The following is a 20,670-nucleotide window of genomic DNA, read 5'->3' as shown; positions in this document are numbered from 1 at the left end:
TGGGATGGGGAGGGAGGTGGGAGTGGGGTTCAGGATGGGGGACGCATGTACACCCATGGCAGATTCATGTCAATGTATGGCAAAAACCACTACAATATTGTAATTAACCTCCAATTAAAACAAATAAATTAATTTAAAAAAAGACATTTCACAAAAGACAGAGTTGTGATTCTGCATGAAAAACATACAGAAACATACATACCGAAAAAGAATTCCCAACAGGAGTCTCCCAATCTATGACTGTAGCATATCTCAATTTTTATTTATTTCTACTTTAATGTTATAGATTTAGGATAAATATTATTACTAAGAGGCAAAAGAGAATTGCTATGTAGAATGTCTTCAAAGGGACTTCTTGGGTACAGGCAATTTTCTAAACCTTGATCTTCAACTTGTCCTTGAATTATACATGTATATTTTACAAAATGTGTGATTATAACTTATATTATGTGATAAGATAAAATGTTTAAAAAGGTTTTGAATGGATAACATAACGAATACAATCCTAGATAGAAAAAATATGGATTTGAGCTAATTCATGACTTTATTGCACTTTTTGTTAATTTTAGTCTGTTTCTGGTTTTTCTCTACTTTAGGGAATGACCCCCTAATGATCCAAACTGAGAGCCTGGGGTTTGGGAAATTAATCACAAATAAAGAAATAGGATATAAATACAAATACATCACATTTCTATGCCTGATGGAAGAAGAAAAAAATAGTGCAAACCATGATTCTTAATCTTTTATATGGGTGGCTTTTAGACATGAGTGTTTTGTTTAGTTAATAGAAAATTAGACACTGTTTCTTGGGAAAAAAAAGAATATAAAATGTACATATATACATTTTCTTATGTATTATTATTTTTTTTTATTTTTTATTTTTATTTTTTTTGTTAATGAAAATTTATTAACTACATAACCTATGAGTACCAGAGAAACTTCAATATGTACAATTCACCATGAAGTTCCCAGTTCCTAAACTTTGGTTATATGAATATGTTTCAAGCACCAAGGAACAAACAATAATCCTAATTCAAAAAAAGAAAAAGAAAAAAAATCCCAAGAAACAAGGTCCTTCAAGTCTCTTGAATCTGTTTGTTTTTTAAACACCATTTGGGAAACTCTTTTATTCTTATATTTCCTTTCATTTGTATGCAATTTCCAAAAACAGTTTCAATAAAAATTGATCATGGGAAAAGAGACAGACAAATTACCATTACAAATAAAGGTGATATCTCAAAATAACTTTTTGGAAAGTATTCTTAAATATAAAACTCTTAACCTAGGAGATCTGTATTATGTAACAAACCCAACTCTTATTTCAAAAATCAAAAAAACTCCAACACCACAATCATAACAAGAGTAGGGGGTGAGAGGTTTACAAGGAGATCTATAGCAGACTCAGTTAAACAGCTCCTAGGATTTCACCACCTTCCTTGGCATCTGCTAGCTGCAGAGGTGATTTGTGTAATATTTAGGCATCAAAAAAGACACCTGACAGGCTGAGCACAAACTCTGGTGAAATTTCAGAAGAAGTCTGATGGGCAAAAGAAAAAGAAAAATCAAAGGATCAAGGCTGAAATAGAAGGGAAAAAAAAGAAACAAAATATGTCTGAGTCTATGTAAGTCGGGATGGAGGAGGTGTAGATGTACCAACCGACAATTTCCTTGTGTGGAAGGGACTGCATCCTTGCCTACAAATAGGATTATATACACATGTATATTATGTCAGTTCATATGTTACAGAAGTGGAAGGAGCTTCTAGTCACTTGGCTCCTCAGGCCCCAGTCCTTTGTCCTGGCTGGTTGGTGGTCTGTGTACAAGACTCAACTGCATGGTATATGAATGGATAAAGCTTGATGTCTGGTCCAGGGGTGGAGCAGTTTCTGCATTCTTCATTGTAATATCGTAGCAGCAGCTTATATACTTCTCCAACAGTCAGTTTCCTTTCAGTAAGGAATGTATGCATGCTGTAAATGTCTCTCATCAATTCTGCATCCCTATGTATTATTTTTAAAACTTCATAGATCTTTAGGAGAACACCCACAGATAGATGTGAACTCCCAATTAAGAGCCAGTACTTTAATGTTTCAAACTAACTGGAGATGACGCACACTTTAGAAGCCATTAACAACAGTAGCCTACAGTACCTGTGAAATACCAGATGAACAACATGACCAGTAAGACTACAGTAGTCAGAGGAATGGTGGGTCAGAAAATTTTGGACGTTGAGGAATGATTTATGAGAAGGTAGGCCTGAATGACAATTAACATGGAGGAAAATATAGAGAACAGAGAGGTCTGAATAAAAACCATATGGAGAAAAGGAAGGAAAATAACAAACAAACAAAACAAACAACAAAAAAAGAAATAATAGGCAATGGCGATGAGACGAGAGTGGGAGGGCATTGTTTAGGTATCAATTAATGGGGAAGGACTGATCATATAGAGGTGAGAGCACTGTGGGAAAGTATTGATTCAAGAAAATGAACTCAAGAGGAAATAAAAAACATCTCTAGTGAAAAAGGTTATATCTACATTAAATCATAAAGTAGAACTCTGGAGGTAAAAACACATGGATAAAGAAATGTAGGAGCAAAAATTCTCTGTATGCGAGGATCTAAAAGCAGTTTGATGACGTTGAAGTATAAAGAAAGCCTCAAACTGGTAATAGTAGCAAATTGTAACTAGTAACACATTTTAATGCCTGGGATATCATACAGGTACCTGTATATCAACTATAGCATTTAGATTTCATTGTACGAAAAATAGAGACATACGCAGAGAGAGAAATTAAAACCATGAGGCTGACCTCAAGAAAGAAAAGTCTTGAGTCAGTTGCACTGAATATGTCTGCTTGCTTTATACCAGGACCTCATTTAGAAAATAGTTTGTAATGACTTATAAAAATATGTATTGCCTTATTTTCTATAATTTTAAAAAGAAACAAAATCAAGGAAATACATAAAGAGGAAATTGGAAGGAAAATAAAGTTAAAATACAATATTGATTAGGATTAAGGGTGGGGCTTCCCTGGTGGCTCAGAGCCCTGCAATGCAGGAGACCCGTCTGATCCCTGGGTCAGGAAGATACTCTGAAGAAGGAAATGGCAACTCCCTCCAGTATTCTTGCCTGGGAAATCCCATGGGCTGAGGAGTCCATGGGGGTCACAAAAGAGTCAGACATGATTTATCAACTAAATAACAACAACAAGGAATGAGGACAGAGTCCAAAATTTACATAATAAATTCCTGCATGTCATCCAAATGCAATATTCTAAGTTAGCTCTGAGTTTTCTAGACACTAAAAAATTAAAAGAACCAGTAACTTAAGCCACAGTACCCACAAAATATACTCAAACTTTTAAAAATAACTACATTTTTTCGGAATGGAGACTTAATAGATATCACTTCTATGTTAAAGAAAGATTTGACATACAATGGCAATGAAGCACAATAATGAATTTTGGCATAGTTTTCTATAAACCTTTTTAATGGCAATGTTTAGTATGGTAGTCTAGGAGGGAATAAAATTCCATAATATTACCTACATAGATATAGGATTAAAGGAAATTACAAATTTATGAATTTATTGCAATAATCTAAAGTAAGAGTTGATACATATATACACATGTTGTGATTTTAGCTATGTCCTTTTAAAATGACTGCAGTCCCAAATATATACTTAGAACATTTAAAAATAATTATCAAAAATATAATTTTATTGTACTGTGAATACATTTTAACTAAACTTATTACAAGACATCTATCAAATAATACTGTTTAGATTATTGGAAATATTGATTTCCTTATTGAGTTGTTATTTCTTTTATAGTGTACATACTATTTTGTTAATTATTAGATTAATTAGCAATAATGAAAACTGTGAAATATACTTCATACATACTACTTTTATTAAAGTAACAATGGAATGATTTGGAAAGAAAGTTAAGATAGCAACATGACAGCTGAAGGAAAAGAACATCCAAGGATCTCATATGTTCTCTGTAAAAGGGTGCTTGCTTTGGGAACCATTGGATACAAACATGGCTGCTACTCTTCTTTTATTAGAGTCATAAAGAGCAACTGAAGCTCATAAAAGGTAGCTGGCAGATTTGTAAAAGATATAACAGCTTGTCACAGAGGTTTCTACAGAGCCATCTAAGGAAAATAACCCTTCCAAAGCATAGATAGGAGCTATTTATGTTAGAACTGCCTACTTGTCACAGTAAACTGAGTAACCCTCCTATCAGCTAGACTGTCAAATGGGACCTTGTTCTCTTTGACTTTTTACTCAGTAGCGGTCAGCAGTCTAAGTATGTCGCGGAGAATTCAATGCTTGTAGAATAAGAGTGTCTGATCCCAAGGTGAAAGGCAAATGATGCATATTTTTTCAGTGTGCCTACATTGGAAAGTTATTAATTTGCACTTGTTTTAATAGCAATTCTGGGCTTCCCCAGTGGCTCAGGGGTAAAGAATCTCCTGTAATGTAGGAGAACCTGGTTTGATCTCTAGGTCAGGAAGATCCCCCGGAGAAGGATATGGCAATCCACTCCAGCATTCTTACCTGGGAAATCCTATGGACAGAAGAGCCTAGCAGGCTACAGTCTACATACAGAAGTATGAAATTTAACTCATCTTGCTACTGATAATCCACTTGCCTGAAATAGTCACACTATTTAATGTGACCTTTACTTGTAATGAACAGAAGGACCATTTAAATGTTATAATGTTACCTAAGAGCTAATATATATTTAGCTAATACCAGCTGGAGATAAATTCACTAAAAATAATTTTTAAAATTAGTTTCCAAGAAATGAATTAATCCTTTAAGGGGATATAAGGTGGCAAAAATAACTATTTGGGGGTATTTTCAAAAATTTCCAGATCATTTATGCAACCACAAAATCTTGGAAGAAGGAGTTCAGAAAAGGTAGAAGGGATAAAGATCATCCTAAGTATGTATCAGAGCTAAATAGACAGAGACTGACTGCAGGGTTTCAAAAGAAGCTTAGCTGGGAGAAAATAGAGTAACTGCTACATTTCCCCAGAAGCATTAATGGTGACTTAAGGTATGTGCCATATCATTTTGATCAAGCCAGTCAATCCTAAAGGAAATCAGTCCTGAATATTCACTGGAAGGACTGATACTAAAGCTGAAGCTCCAATACATTGGCCACCTGATGTGAGGAGCTGATTCATTGGAAAAGACCTTGATATTGGAAAAGACTGAAGGCAGGAGAAGTGGATGATAGAGGATGAGATGGTTGGATGGCATCACTGACTTGATGGACAAGAATTTGAGCAAGCCCCAGGAACTGGTGATGCATAGGGAAGCCTGGTGTGCTGCAGTCCGTGGGGTAACATGACTGAACTTGTGAACTGAACTGTACTGATATCACTTTTAAAACGTGAGAAGGTCAATTTCTATGATTCATCAAAGATCTAGGCTTCTTTTAGATCTCTATCATCAACATGGGTCTCTTTGACTCAGACGGTACAGAATCTGCCTGCAATGTGGGAGACCTGGGTTGAATCCCTGGGTCAGGAAGATCCCCTGGAGAAGGATATGGCAACCCACTCCAGTGTGCTTGCCTGGAGAATCCCATGGACAGAGGAACTTGGTGATCTACAGTCCCTGGTGTCACAAAGAATCGGACATGATGGAGCAAGTAATACACGCACACACGGAAGAGTTTGGTGGGCTACAGTCCAAAGAGTCACAAACTGTCGGACACAACTAAGCAACTACATACACACACATATCAGTAAGTAAACACCACCATAAAGCCTCCAAAATGCACTGTGCCTTCCAGCTGTATGAGGACTTCATGGAGATAGATATCCAGAGACTCTGCAGTAAAAATGAAAAAAAGAAAAACAAGGTAAAGAGTGTGCCTTCTCCCATTAAGACTTCTTCCTCAAAGTTACACCATTCCACTTTTTGCTATTGTGACCTGTGTCAATGACTATGCTAAAAGTAAGAGAAACAGAAAAACTGGGTTTTTGTAACTATAACCCAGCCTGGCTTCAGAGGTTTTAATAATAAAGAATATTTACTATAATAATAAAGTAAAATATATTGGAATACTTCTTAAAGTCTCTAATACCTCACCTCAAAATATATAATTTACTGTGCTTCAGCTCAGTCTTTTGTTTTAATATCCTATGACATACTTTACATAGATTTAGATATAACTTTTCATTTAAGAGCATTGTTTCTGATACCATTTAAGTAGTTCAGATATTTGCTAAGTCAGTGCTTTCCTAGTATAAGAGACCTTGCTTATAATAGATATATTGAACAAAGGAAAGATTTAGGCATTAATAAGCTTCAGTGAACATCTTCTGAGCTTCACGTAATGAGCAAAACAGGCATGGTCCCATGGTCTTACTTTGATTTCTGTTAAGTCATGATCAACACAGGTGTAAAATATGAAAAACTGATAATAATATAGCTGAAATTTTGAATTTCCCCAAATGGAGAATAATTTAGACAGCAATGTTAAGATCTGATTTCCAGAAACGAAATTTGTGTAATTCCTACATAAGCAGTTCAAATTGATAGGAGTATCACAGCCAGAGAACTAAATATTACTTCAAGGATAAAAGTTATCTATCCATAGAACACCTTCAAATGCAGTGGAGCTTTATGATCACATGACGATACCTAGAGAGTAAGCACCGTCATGAAAGCATGGACATGCAGGGAAGGTTTTTGGTCCTTTTGTTAGTTTTTTGCCCCCAACAATGGATGATGGAGAATTAATACAAGTCCTTAGGGGATTCCAGGGCTTCTGAGGTGACTGGGTGGTAAAGAACCTGCCTCCCAATGGAGGAGACATGAGACATGGGTTCAATCTCTGGGCCGGGAAGATCTACTGGTGGAAGGCATGGCAACTCACTCCAGTATTCTTGCCTGAAGATTCCCCGTGGACAGAGGAGCCTGGTGGGCTACAATCCACAGGGTCGCAGAGTCAGATACAACTTAATGACTAAACATCAACAACAAATACAAATCCCTAGTCTGACGGAGTTAGGCACTATGGAGAAGGCATTAGAATCAATTTTGGTGCTCTTTGGGGGACAAATTGCACCTCAGTGATGCATCCTGAACTAAAATAAGATGATTAGGCTCAAAAATACTTTTGGAAGGGCAGTGCTAGTCAAATTGATATTTAAACCGAGCTGAATGCCAGTGAATAACAAAGTACCATGTTGCCCTCAAAAGACAGGACCCATTTTGACATCTCTCGCCCGCCTTTTTTAGTAGTAGTAGTGAGGAGAGGAGTTAGTGATCTCTATAGTCAGAATCATTAAAAAAAAGCCAGTCACTGTTTTTCTACTAATTGCTTGAACCCTTAATTCTTTTTTCTTTCTCTTTTTAATTGGAGGATAATTGCTCTACAAGGTTGTGTTGGTTCCTGCCATACATCAATGTGAATCAGCCATAAGTGTACATATTCCCCTCTTGACCCTCCTTCCCATCCCCTGCCCCATTCACTCTCTCTAGGTTGTCACAACACCAGGTTAAACTTCCTGTGTATACAGCAACTTCCCGCTAGCCATCTATTTTACATATGGCTATGTACATGTTTCAATGTTACTGTCTCGATTTGTCCCACCATCTCCATCTCCCACTGAGTGCACAAGTCTGTGTTTGAACCCTTGATTTTAAAAGTCAAGCAGATTTGATTGAATTTCACTCATAGTGCAAAGCATACAGATACATATGCATAAACATTCACCTACAAAAGCAACTTTTATTTTACTTATGTGAAATTAAAAATACATCATTCACTAGACATATTCCCTTGACCACCATCACTCCTGTCACCTAACAACCTTCAGGAAACTGACTTAACAGCCCCTTTGGTAAAAATATTTTGCTCCTCTATGTGAACTGTCCTTAAGTAAATACATGACACTCACAAAGCTTTTAGATTTTTTTATACTTTCATATTTGTTTAACATAATAATGCATATTTGTTTATATATGCTTATCAAATACTCAGTTACATTGACAAAGATGCATCATATTTGCATCACAAATGATTTCTCTATCTTATTCATTGCTCTATTTGCTAACTTCACATTATTTTTGGTATGTGAGTCACACCCCAGAATCCTCTTAGAACTTTCCATGATTTTTTTCTTATGTAATCTTCAATAAGAATAGCCATTATATGTAAAATAGGAAAAAAAAAAAAACCAGAAATGACAAGAACTGACATATAACTTTTAATTATACCTTACTGAGAAAATAAGAAATAAAAGCTTAGTATATATACATGTATATACTAATGTACAACATAAATATAGTTGACACTATAGTCTATTATACATGAAAATTGCTAGAAGAGCAAATCCCAAGATTTCTCATCACTTTAATTTTGTGTCTATATGAGAAAATGGGTGTTCACTAAATTTATTGTGGAAATCATTTCAGAATGTATGTAAGTCAAATCATTCACACCTTAAAATTATACAATATTGTATGTCAATTATATATCAATAAAACTGGGGAAAAGTCTTACTATGTAAAACTGCTTACTCAGTTTTCATAAGAGAATGTGGGAACAGGTTTATGTAATTTAAAACTTTACCATACAACTCATGAAGAATTAAATACGTATTTTATTACTATTACAATAATAAACTTCCATGACTAAACCTAGTGAAGAGGAACTCAATCACTTCCCCAACCAAATATAGAATTAATTTAAAAACTAGTAGAGAATCCTAATATCACCTATAATACTAGCAAAACTGTAATTTAAAATTATCTATTGTGAGATAAAAAAATGCATGATCACTAGACTCCCAGTCTAGTGTTTGGAAAATTCTGAGGGAAAAGCTGAATTTGTAGAGGAGACCTGGGCTTTCCTGGTGGCTCATAGGCAAAGAATCCACTTGCCAATACAGGAGAATTGGAAGATGCAGGTTCAGTTCCTGAGTGGGGAAGATCCCATGGAGGAGGAAATGGCAGCCCACTTCAGTATTCTTGTCTGGAAAATTCCATGGACAGAAGAGCCTGGTGGGCTACAGTCCCTGGTGTCACAGAGTCAGACACGACTGAGTGAATGGACACATACACAGATGAGACCTATTTACTAACAATATCACTTCCCATGTGTATCCGCTAAAAATAAATAAATAAAATAAAAAGGCAAATTCACCCTATACGCAGGATGTGTGATAAACTAGCGCTAACCAACTAAGAAACTGAAACATCGCTGGTCACTTACCAGGGAATTCAGGTCATCTTGGTCCACAGAAATGAATGTTGAAACCAAAGCCTTTGGATATTTAGAGAAAACCTCTTTTCATGGGGCTTCCCAGGTGGTGCTGGTGGTAAAGAACCTGCCTGTCAATGCAGGAGACACAAGAAATGTGGGTTCTATCCCTGGGTCGGGAAGATCCCCTGGAGAAGAGACTAGCTATCCACTCCAGTATTCTTGCCTGGAAGATCCCATGGACAGAGGAAAATGCAGGGCTATAGTCCATGGGGTCACAAAGAGTTGGACACAGCTGAGTGACTAACACTACTCTACACACTATATATCTTCCCAGGGTACTAAAGTATTATGGACTATTATTACTTTATTTTGGCAAGAAGTTGCATAATTGTTATAAAAAGGAAAATGAAAAAAGGACAAACATTTAGTGAAAGGAATCTAATTCTTGTGAGCTTGGATTCTGTTAGCTGAACATTTTTTTGCTTTTTTTCTTCCACTAGGGAACATAGTTCAGATCATTTGTTACCTTAAAGTGGAAGGCTCTAGAGACAGCTTCTAATGAATACTTCTTGAAAGATCTTCGAGGTCAAAAAAGTGATTTAACCTCAGAGATCAGCCTCAAATTCTGTAGAGTGCTGAAAAAGAAAAATATAATTTAATTTCTAGGACATTCAGCAGCTAGGGATTTCAACAGCTATAGGCCTACACATGATTTGTGTCGTAATAACCAGTCATGACAGCCAAATATTTTTTGGACTATGTTTAAAAGTGCTTCACACAAAATCTTTTAAATATGCTTGGTAGCTTCTTTTGTAGCAATTATGTCACACACACACATACACACACACAAACCTGCATAAAAATACTGGAAAAAGTGATGTATAGATTTATGGATGTCCACAAAGCAGCATGTGATTGGCAAAAATGAAAAGTAGATACTAAGAAATCACAGTTACATTTACACAATTCTTACTAATTCCAGCTATTGATTCAGAACATGATATTATTCTTAATTTATAAGATGAAAACTATTTTATTGCAAATGACCATTTTACACTGTATGTATATTCAAAGATCATTTCTTAATTTCTACTGGCTGATCCTCAACTATTGCTCTGCATAAAATGCACACATGAAAGCTGTGCCAAGAAATTTTCAATTTGATTTCAATAGGAAAAGGGAAAAATGTTTGCTTCAGTGAATATATATTTTCACTTTTAGTAACAATTATGCATATAAAAATAAAGTTGATATAAAACTATCATTTCTTCAAAAAAGTTAAACATAACTGCTTACGAATAGCTAGACAATATGTTAGCATTCAATTAACTCTGAGAATAACAACTGTTTTTTCATTATTTTTGTGACCCAAAGTTCATACAAAATTTCAGCTGCTAATTGGCTATTTTGAGACAATTGCCAGTGATTTATGAAACTCTGGAGTCTCAAGATTTCTCAACAGTAAAATAGGAACATCAGAAGATGTCAAAAGCTTTACTGCCCAGTTTTAAGCTACAGAAACACAAAAAGGCTTTTCTTAATGACTACCTTAATTAAAATGTTTAAAAATACCCTAGCTTTAGGGCAGCATGGAATAGAACTTGTAAAACAGTGAATCAAATGATGTTGATAATCCTTTTATCTCATATTCTATTTTGCCTATTGTTTAAGAACCAGATATATAATTATTGTGTTAATGTTGATAATAATCAGAGGTGTTTTAACAAATAGTCACACATAAACAAAACTAACATTAAAATATTCTATTCGCTGCATTACTGTTGACCCTTAAGTGACTCAGGGATTAGGAGAACCAACCCCTGTGCAACCCCAAATCCTAGTTTAACATTTTCCCCTCATAAAACTTAATTACCTACCTTTCCCAGAAGTCTTACCGATGACATGAAAAATCGATTAACACATATTTTGTATGCTATTTGTATTAGAAACTACATTCTTACAGCAGTGTAAGTTATAGAAAAGAAATTGTTTTCAGGAAAACCATATGAAAGAGAGAATACATTTACAGTAGTGCTATGTATATGTTGCTGCTGTAAGTTTACATCATCTGTTTAGAAGATACATTGACTGTCTTTATTACCTACATCAGTATTGTCTTATACAATAGAAAACATTGTAGATGTTATATGTATTACTAAGGCTAGACATCAAAAATGGAAAGATAATGTGAAAAAGAAATTCATGTTTATTTACAAGTATAGAAATTCATGCATTGATAATGTAGAAGTAGCAATATGATTGTTTTATAGTAACCCAATGAAATAATTGTTTCATTAGCCTATACAGTAATGCTACAAATAGTTATAAATTTTTATGACATAAAATGTTGCAGTTGTATTCATAATACAGTACTGGAAACATTGCTACTTTTTAAAAAAGCACTTAACCTGTGATGATAAACTGATAGATAACATAGTTTCTCCAATTAGGAGAAAGAGAGAGAAAGAGGCAAACTGTATGGTAATTTAAAAGTAAATATCTACAAAACATTAAAAAACTTACACATTATTAATATTATTTACTATAAAATTTACTAATTTTATAATACTCATTTATATGATAACACTCATATTATATCTATGTAAGAAGAGACTGCATTCCACTTCACTGAAAGTCTTGCACACGAAGTTCTACATTATGATTACTTAGGTGATGAAGATAATGATGACACTAAGCAAATAATAGAGTTCTTCCATAGTTATTAGATTTTCACATAAATATACACACACATAAAATCATGAAAATCATTGACATGTTCTTTAAATAGGTAAATAGGGATGGATAGATCCAGATATAAAACATATATATTTTGTCTAAAATCCATAGTTCAGTGGGGATGTGTTGGATGAAATGAAATAGGTTGCTATACAGGAGAAATTTTCAACAGAATTTTTATTTGAAATGCTATAGCATTTGGTTTCACACCAACTTCCTCCCTTCTAATCATCACCTTCACCTGTACTTGGGCAACTGAAACTACATTTTATTTCCCTTAATCTAGCTAACGTTGACCCATTTAGATATTTTTGGAATAAGAAAAAGTGATGAGCAACATGATTTTGTATCTACATCCTATTAAAGAAAACCCAATTGCAACTATATTCTTTATCTCAGAATATAGAAATAAAAAATAAAAGCATTTGTCTCTGATCCCTTGCAAGTATATCAGCATTGTCTTTTCATCCTCATCTTAACATGAAAAGTTTATTTTTCATGAAAAAGAAAGCACAATCTTTATAAAAATTATGTATTTTTGCCTAAGAATATTCAGATAGATACATGATTTTCTCTTGAGTGAAATTGCTTCATTTTTTAAAACCATACAATTTCATAGGGCTTGCAGGAAATGGCAACTTGATTCAGGATTAATCTGTGAGTTCTAAGAAAAATATATTTCTCCTTATAAATACTAATGGGATAAAAATTGATAGCTATGAACAGATCTCTTTGCTTTAGTGTTAAAAGTAGTGTGACACATCTTGACAGGCAAGAGAGAGTTAAGATAATAGGTAATAACTGTTTCTGGAAAATGAATGTAATTTAAAACTACATGTGCTCTTCTCCTGACTTGAAAAGATTCAAAAAGTATTAGAAAGATTCTAAAAGTACTTTCACTGCCCCAAAGTTATTTGCATCATTGACATTTTTGAAATGTCTTTTAAAATGCAGTTTTTATACATGACATTCTCTTAATAATATATTTAATATATTCAGTTATTTAAGAGATTCTACTTAGAAGTGTTATTTTTTTTTTGAGAAAAGTAATCCACAACAACAAATTAGTATGAACAATATGCAAAAGATAGTCTTGTGTTTATAACCTAATCTTACATTGCCTATTATATCAATGCTTTGAAGTATTTCTATGTAAAATCCCACGTGCATTTAAATTTTATCTTACAGTTCTAAAATCACTTTTCTTTTTAATTTCATCTTTGTGATATATTATGATCTTTGAGAAATTATAAAACAGGCATTATTGTTTCTATTTTAAAGATGGAAGTAGTTTATCTACTAGAATGTGCAAAGCATTGTCATATGGGAGTTAAAAACACAGTTTAGCTAATTAATATAAATACAACCTTAAGGAAGAGATGAAAACTATATTCAATTTCTCAAAACTGTACAAGGCCAATCCTTTCCATAAAATCTTGACAAATAAGATGGAGAGACAGGGAGAAATATTAGGAAGTTAAAGCAGGCAGGGGTACAGCTTTCCTGAGAATAGGACCAGAAGTTCCTGGGCTTCCCTGGTGGCTCAGACATTAATGAATCTGCCTGCAATGCAGGAGACCTGGGTTCAACCCCTGAGTTGGGAAAATCACCTGGACAAGGAAATGGCAAGCCACTCCAGTATTCTTCCCTGGAAAATTTCATGGACAGAGGAGCATGTTGGGTTACAGTCCATGGGGTTTTAAAGAGTCGGACATGTCAGAGCAACTAACACATCCTAGGCACATGATCAAAGAGTAAAAACTCTTCCATTAACGAGTCCCTGCATCATACCAAGAGAAGATCAACAGAGGCTTCTCAGAAGATCTGAGTAACTTCATATAAACTAGGCTAAGCATGAACTTACATGCAAACACACACACACACACACACACACACACACACACACACACACACACATATATAAAGAAACAATTCATTTCCTATCTAGCATGCTGTTGCCTGTGAAGAACTTGCATGTGTTGATATTCTGAATATCGATTCATTTCAGTTCAGTCACTCCGTCGTGTCCGCTTCTTTGCGACCCCATGGACTGCAGCATGCGAGGCTTCCCTGTCCATCACCAACTCCCGGGGCTTACTCAAACTCAAGTCCATCGAGTCAGTGATGCCATCCAACCCTCTCATCCTCTGTTGTCCCTTTCTTCTCCTGCCTTCTATCTTTCCCAGCATCAGGGTCTTTTCCAATAAGTCAGTTCTTCACATCAGGTGACCAAAGTATTGGAGCTTCAGCTTCAGCATCAGTCCTTTAAATGAATATTCAGGACTGATTTCCTTTAGGATGGACTGGTTTGATCTCCTTGCAGTCCAAGAGGCTCTCAAGAGTCTTCTCCAACACCACAGTTCAAAAGCATCAGTGACCAGTACAAAAGGTTGACTATTGATTTCATTGCTGTGGAGACCATCTCTTACCATTGCCAAGACAGTTCTCCTAGTCAACACCGACACCTCCCACCATTTACTACAGCTTAAAAGATGCTGTTAATATACTTTTAGAAAAGTGGCTTTATTAATATATGATACAAAAATGACACACATAAGGTATAACTTAATATTCTTGAAACCATTGCCACAATCAAGGTCATGAAAATTCTATCCCTGCCAGAAATATATTTGTGCATGAAGAGATTGTTCTAAGCTTTTGCAAAGAAGATGCAGTCAGACTGCACTCAATTGACAGGCAGTCCTGAAAGGGTCAAAACACGTCTTTCATTGCATAAAAATAACTTGCATAATGTTGTTCAACAGTAAAAGAGTGAAAATACAAGAACTTCCCTGGCTGTCTGGTAGGTAAGACTTCATTTTCCAATGCAGGGATCCCTGGGAGCTAAGATCACGCATGCCTGGGACCAAAAAACTGAAACATAAAACAGAAGCAATATTGTAACAAATGAAATAGAGACTTTAAAAATGATCCACATAAAAATAATCTTTAAATAAAAAGAATGAAAAAACAAACAGGTTTCAGGAAACAGTTGGCTTCCAATGAGAACATATGTTCTCATTGGATGAATTTTGAACATGAGGAAGTAAGTGATTAAAAATGATAACAAAATGTATCAAAAGATCCAAGTGAATCACAACCATTTCCTAGAAATAATAAACTAAAAATAATTTTTATAATTAGTACACAAATTTCCGAAAAATATGGTGATTTTGAGGGTTATTGATGGTTGTGAAAAACAAGTGGGAAAATGATCTTGAAGCACAGAGCAAAATTGTTGAATTGGAGATCAGGATGAAAAGAGGATTAAGGGGTAAACAACTTAGACCTATATTTTAAATGATGGTTATTCCTAAAGGGAAAAATAAATACAATGAAGAAGAGGAAATGATGTCATAAGTGACAGAAAATAAGTTCCCATGACAAAAACCTGATCTATGATAAAAGAATTGACCTAGTTTCATGCAGGATTGATTAGAAAAGACAAACTCTGACAAAGATCTTGAATTCTAAAGTTAAAGAGAAATTCTTATGAATCACCATAAAGAAAGAAATCACCTGAAAAGGAAACTAAAAATCAGACTGCCAATGGACATGTGAGTGGCATGAATGAATCTAGAAGTCAGGATATGGGTATTTGTAGAGGAAATGATTATATGCCAATCATTAAATCCTTACCCATAATTTAATTTACAAGAAAAAATAGAGATATTTTCATAATTCAAAGAATGCAGTGATATTTCTCCCCTTACCTTAAGTGAGGAAAACATTTTAGATGTAATTGGAAGCTAAATAAAGTTTCTAGGTTGGGATTTGGAACCCACACACTTATGGTTAATTAATCTATGAAAAAGGAAGAAAAGAATTTACAATGGAGCAAAGACAAGTTTCTTCAATACATAGTACTTGGAAAACTGGACAGTTACATGTAAAAGAGTGAAATTAGAACATTCTTTAATGCCACATACATAAATTCAAAATGGGTTAAAGACCTAAATGTAAGACTGGATACTATAAAACTCCTAGAGGAAAACATATGCAGAACACTTGTTGACATAAATCACAGCGATATCTTTTTGGATCTACCTCTCAGAGTAATGGAAAAAGAAGTGAAAATAAATAAGTGAGAACTAATTAAACTTAAAAGCTTTTTCAGAGCAAAGGAATCCATAAACAAAAAGAAAAGACAACATACAGAATGGGAGAAAATATTTGCACACAATACTACTGACAGGGGATTAACTTCCAAAATGTACAAACAGCTTATACAGCTCAATGTAACAGTAAACAACAAACAAACAAACAACTCAATCATAAGATGGACAGAAGACCTAAAGAGACATTTCTTCAAAGAGGACATTCAGATGAGCATCAGACTCATGAAAAGATACTTAACATCACTAATTATTAGAGAAATGCAAATCGAAACTACAATGAGGTATCACTTCACACTGGTCACAATGGACATCATCAAAAAGCCTAAAAATAATAAATGCTGGAGAGTGTGTGGAGAAAAGGGAACCCTCTTGCACTGTTGGTGGCAAAGTAAATTGGTACAGCCACTATATAGAACAGTATGGAGTTTCCTCAAAACAAAATTAAAATAGAATTACCATATGATCCAGTAATCCCACTCCTAGGCATCTATCTGGAAAAGAAGAAAACTCTAATTTGAAAGATCCATGCACCCCAGTGTTCATTGCCACACTATTTATAATAGCCAAGGCAAGGGAGCAACCTATGTCTATCAGCAGATGAATGGACAAAGAAGATGTGTACATAAACACAATGGAATATTACTCAACCATAAAAAGAAGAATACAATACCATTTGGAGCAACATGGGTGGCCCTAGAAATCATCATACTAAGTGAAGTACATCAGAAAGAGAAAAACAAATGTTATGAGATGTCACTTATATGTGGAATTTAAAAAAAAAAGGATACAAATAAATTTATTTACAAAACCAAAATAGATTCACAAACCTAGAAAACAAACCTATGGTTACCAAAAGGGGAAGGGGAGTTGAAGAAAGATAAATTAGGAATTTGGGGTTAATATATACATACCACTATATATAAAATAAACAAGAACCTACTGTACAGCACAGGGCACTGCAGTCAATGCCTTGTCATAACCTATAATGGAAAAGAATCTGGAAAAGAATACATACATATACATGTATATATTATCAACTATGCTTCAATTAACTGTGAAAGACTCTTCTAATAAATATAAATGCAAGGTGATAGATGAGGATACAAGATTTAAATTCTAAAGAAGTCTTGAAGTCTTGTATAGGGAAATTTCTGTTACTAATCTGGACCAGGAGGCAGCAAAATAACCATGCCTTTGCTTGTTTTTGTTAATAACTATTTATGAAGCAAGAGCATATACACTAATATATGGATTATTTCTGGCTGCTTTTGCATTAGAGTAAATGTGAATAGTCATGACATCGATAGTGTATCTACCAAAACGTGAGGTGTTGACTATTTGGCTCTTTATGGGAAAAAAAAAAATAAGTTCAATAGTGGCTTATGCCTAAAAATACTAGACCTTCTCTTTCAACTAAAGCTTAGGACTCTGAGAAATAGGATGACATGCAAAACAATTTTGTTGTTCATTGATAGGAAGAGGTGGAGAGTAGAGAAGTATAGATATTCCAAAGGCCACATTTTAAGTAGTCATCATGTCAAAGGAGACAGAGATTCCTATGGAGGAAATGGTGTACCTTAAAAAATAATAATATTCTGTTTTCAAATATTAGTAGAAAAGTATGCATCAGTATGATAGATATACAATATTGAGACCTCTGTAATGAAAGACAAGTTAGCAAGAGGAAAACAAACAGAAGATTATTAACGTGTATTCCACATGTATACATGGGAGGTAGCTAGAGAAATAACATGTCAGAGAAACTATCTGAGGGGGCTTAGAATTCAGGTTTAAACATCATTTTAACAGGGGAAAGGGATGGGTAGAGGGACTCTGTGGGAGATTAAATGAGTCTATCACAGGTGTGAAATGTGATAGGTTCTGACAAAGTGTGTCTGATTGTGGAGTGTTCTAGTCTTCTCTCCTATGAGACAAGTCAAATGGTCACACCCAACTGAGCAAGATACAGAGTGAACATTTTGCAATTCACCACTATCCCTCCTGCTTTACAGAGAGCTTGATGTTCTCATGCCTGTATAAAGACATTTATAGGTTAGATATTTGAGGATCAGAACTCAGTTCTGCATACAGGAGGTGTAGAGAGATTAGTATCATAAACGTAGGGTTGGTGTGGGGTACAAATTTATTGTATGTTTTTTTTAATTCCACATAAAAATGATATCACAAATTTGGCCTTGGAGTACAAAATGAAGCAGGTCAAAGGCTAACAATGTTTTGCCAAGAGAATGCCCTGGTCATAGCAAACACACTCTTCCAACAACACAAGAGAAGACTCTACACATGGACATCAATAGATAGCCAATACTGAAACCAGATTAATTATATTCTTTGCAGCAAAAAATGGAGAAGCTCTATACAGTCAGAAAAAACAATACTGGGAGTGGACTGTGGCTCAGATCATGAATTCCTTATTGGAAAATTCAGACTGAAATTGAAGAAAGTAGAGAAAACCAATAGATCATTCAGGTATGACCGAAATCAAATCCCTTATGATTATACAAGGGAAATGACAAATAGATTCAAGGGATTAGATCAGACAGAGTGCCTGAGGAATTATGGACAGAGGTTCGTGATATTGTACAAGAGGGAGTGATCAAGACCATCCACAAGAAAAAAAAATGCAAAAAGGCAAATGGTTGTCTGAGGAGGATTTACAAATAGCTGAGAAAAGAAGAGAAGCTAAAGGCAAAGGAGAAAAGGAAAGATGTACCCATTTGAATGCAAAGTTCCAAAGAATAGCAAGGAGAGATAAGAAAGGCTTCCTTAGTGATCAATGCAAAGAAATAGATGAAAACAATAGAATGGGAAAGATTAGAGATCACTTCAAGAAAATTAGAGATATCAAGGGAACATTTCATGCAAAGATGGGCTCAATAAAGGACAGAAATGGCATGGACCTAACAGAAGCAGAAGATATTAAGAAGAGGTGGCAAGAATACACAAAAGAACCATACAAAAAGATATTCATGACCCAGATCATCATGATGGTGTGATCACTCACCTAGAGCCAGACATCCTGGAACACAAAGTCAAGTGGACCTTAGGAAGCATCACTATGAACAAAGCTAGTGGATGTGATGGAATTCCAGTTGAGCTATTTCAAATCCTAAAAGATGATGCTGTGAAAGTGCTGCATTCAATATGCCAGCAAATATGGAAAACTCAGCAGTGGCCACTGGACTGGAAAAGGTCAGTTTTCATGCCAATCCCAAAGAAAGACAATGTCAAAGAATGCTCAAACTACCACACAACTGCACTCATTTCACACGCTAGCAAAGTAATGCTCAAAATTCTCCAAACCAAGCTTCAACAGTATGTGAACTGTGAACTTCAGATGTTCAAGCTGGATTTAGAAAAGGCTGAGGATCCAGAGATCAAATTGCCAACATCCGTTGGATCATCGAAAAAGCAAGAGAGTTCCAGAAAAACATCTATTTCTGCTTTATTGACTATGACAAATTCTTTGACTATGTGGATCACAACAAACTGTGGAAAATTCTTTAAGAGTTGGGAATACCAGACCACCTGACCTGCCTCCTGAGAAATCTGTATACAGGTCAAGAAGCAACAGTTAGAATTGATCATGGAACAACAGATTGGTTCTGAATCAGGAAAGAAGTATGTCGAGGATGTATATTGTTACCCTGTTTATTTAACTTATATGCAGTGTACATCATTAGAAACACTGGGCTGTAGGAAGCACAAGCCAGAATCAAGATTGCCGGGAGAAACATCAATAGCCTCAGATATGCAGATGACACCACTCTTACGGCAGAAAGTGAAGAAGGACTAAAGAAATTCTTGATGAAAGTGAAAGTGACGAGTAAAAAATTTGGCTTAAAATTCAACATTGAGAAAATTAAGATCATGGCATTCTGTTACATCACTTCATGGCAAAACATGGGAAAACAATGGAAACAGTGACAGACTTTATCTTCTTGGGCTCCAAAATCACTGCAGATGGTGACTACAGCCATGAAATTAAAGGACACTTGCTCCTTGGAAGAAAAGGTATGACCAACCTAGACAACATATTAAAAAGCAGAGACATTACTTTGCCAACAAAGGTCTGTCTACTCAAAGTTATGATTTATCCAGTAGTCATGTATGGATGTGAAATTTGGACTATAAAGAAATCTGAGTGTCAAAGAATTGATGCTTTTGAACTGTGGTGTTGGGGAAGACTCTTGAGAATCCCTTGGACTGGAAGGAGATCAAACCAGTCCTTCCTAAAGGAAATCAGTCCAGAATATTCATTGGAAGGACTGATGCTAAAGCTGAAGCTCCAATTCTTTGGCCACCTAATGTGAAGAACTGACTCACTGGAAAAGATTGAAGGCGGGAGGAAAAGCGGATGACAGTTGATAAAATGATTGGAAGGCATCAGTGATTCGATGGACATGAGTTTGAGTAAGCTCTGTGAGTTGGTGATGGACAGGGAAACGGAGTGCTGCAGTCCATGGTGTTGCAAAGAATCTGACACGACTGATTGATTGAACTGAACTGGTGAGGAGCAGTCCAAGAAACAGATTGAGGTTAGGTCACATGATGACTTCA

Source organism: Muntiacus reevesi, chromosome 11, assembly GCF_963930625.1.
Source record: "Muntiacus reevesi chromosome 11, mMunRee1.1, whole genome shotgun sequence".
NCBI classification, from domain to species: domain Eukaryota; kingdom Metazoa; phylum Chordata; class Mammalia; order Artiodactyla; family Cervidae; genus Muntiacus; species Muntiacus reevesi.
This window is presented reverse-complemented; position numbering follows the sequence as displayed.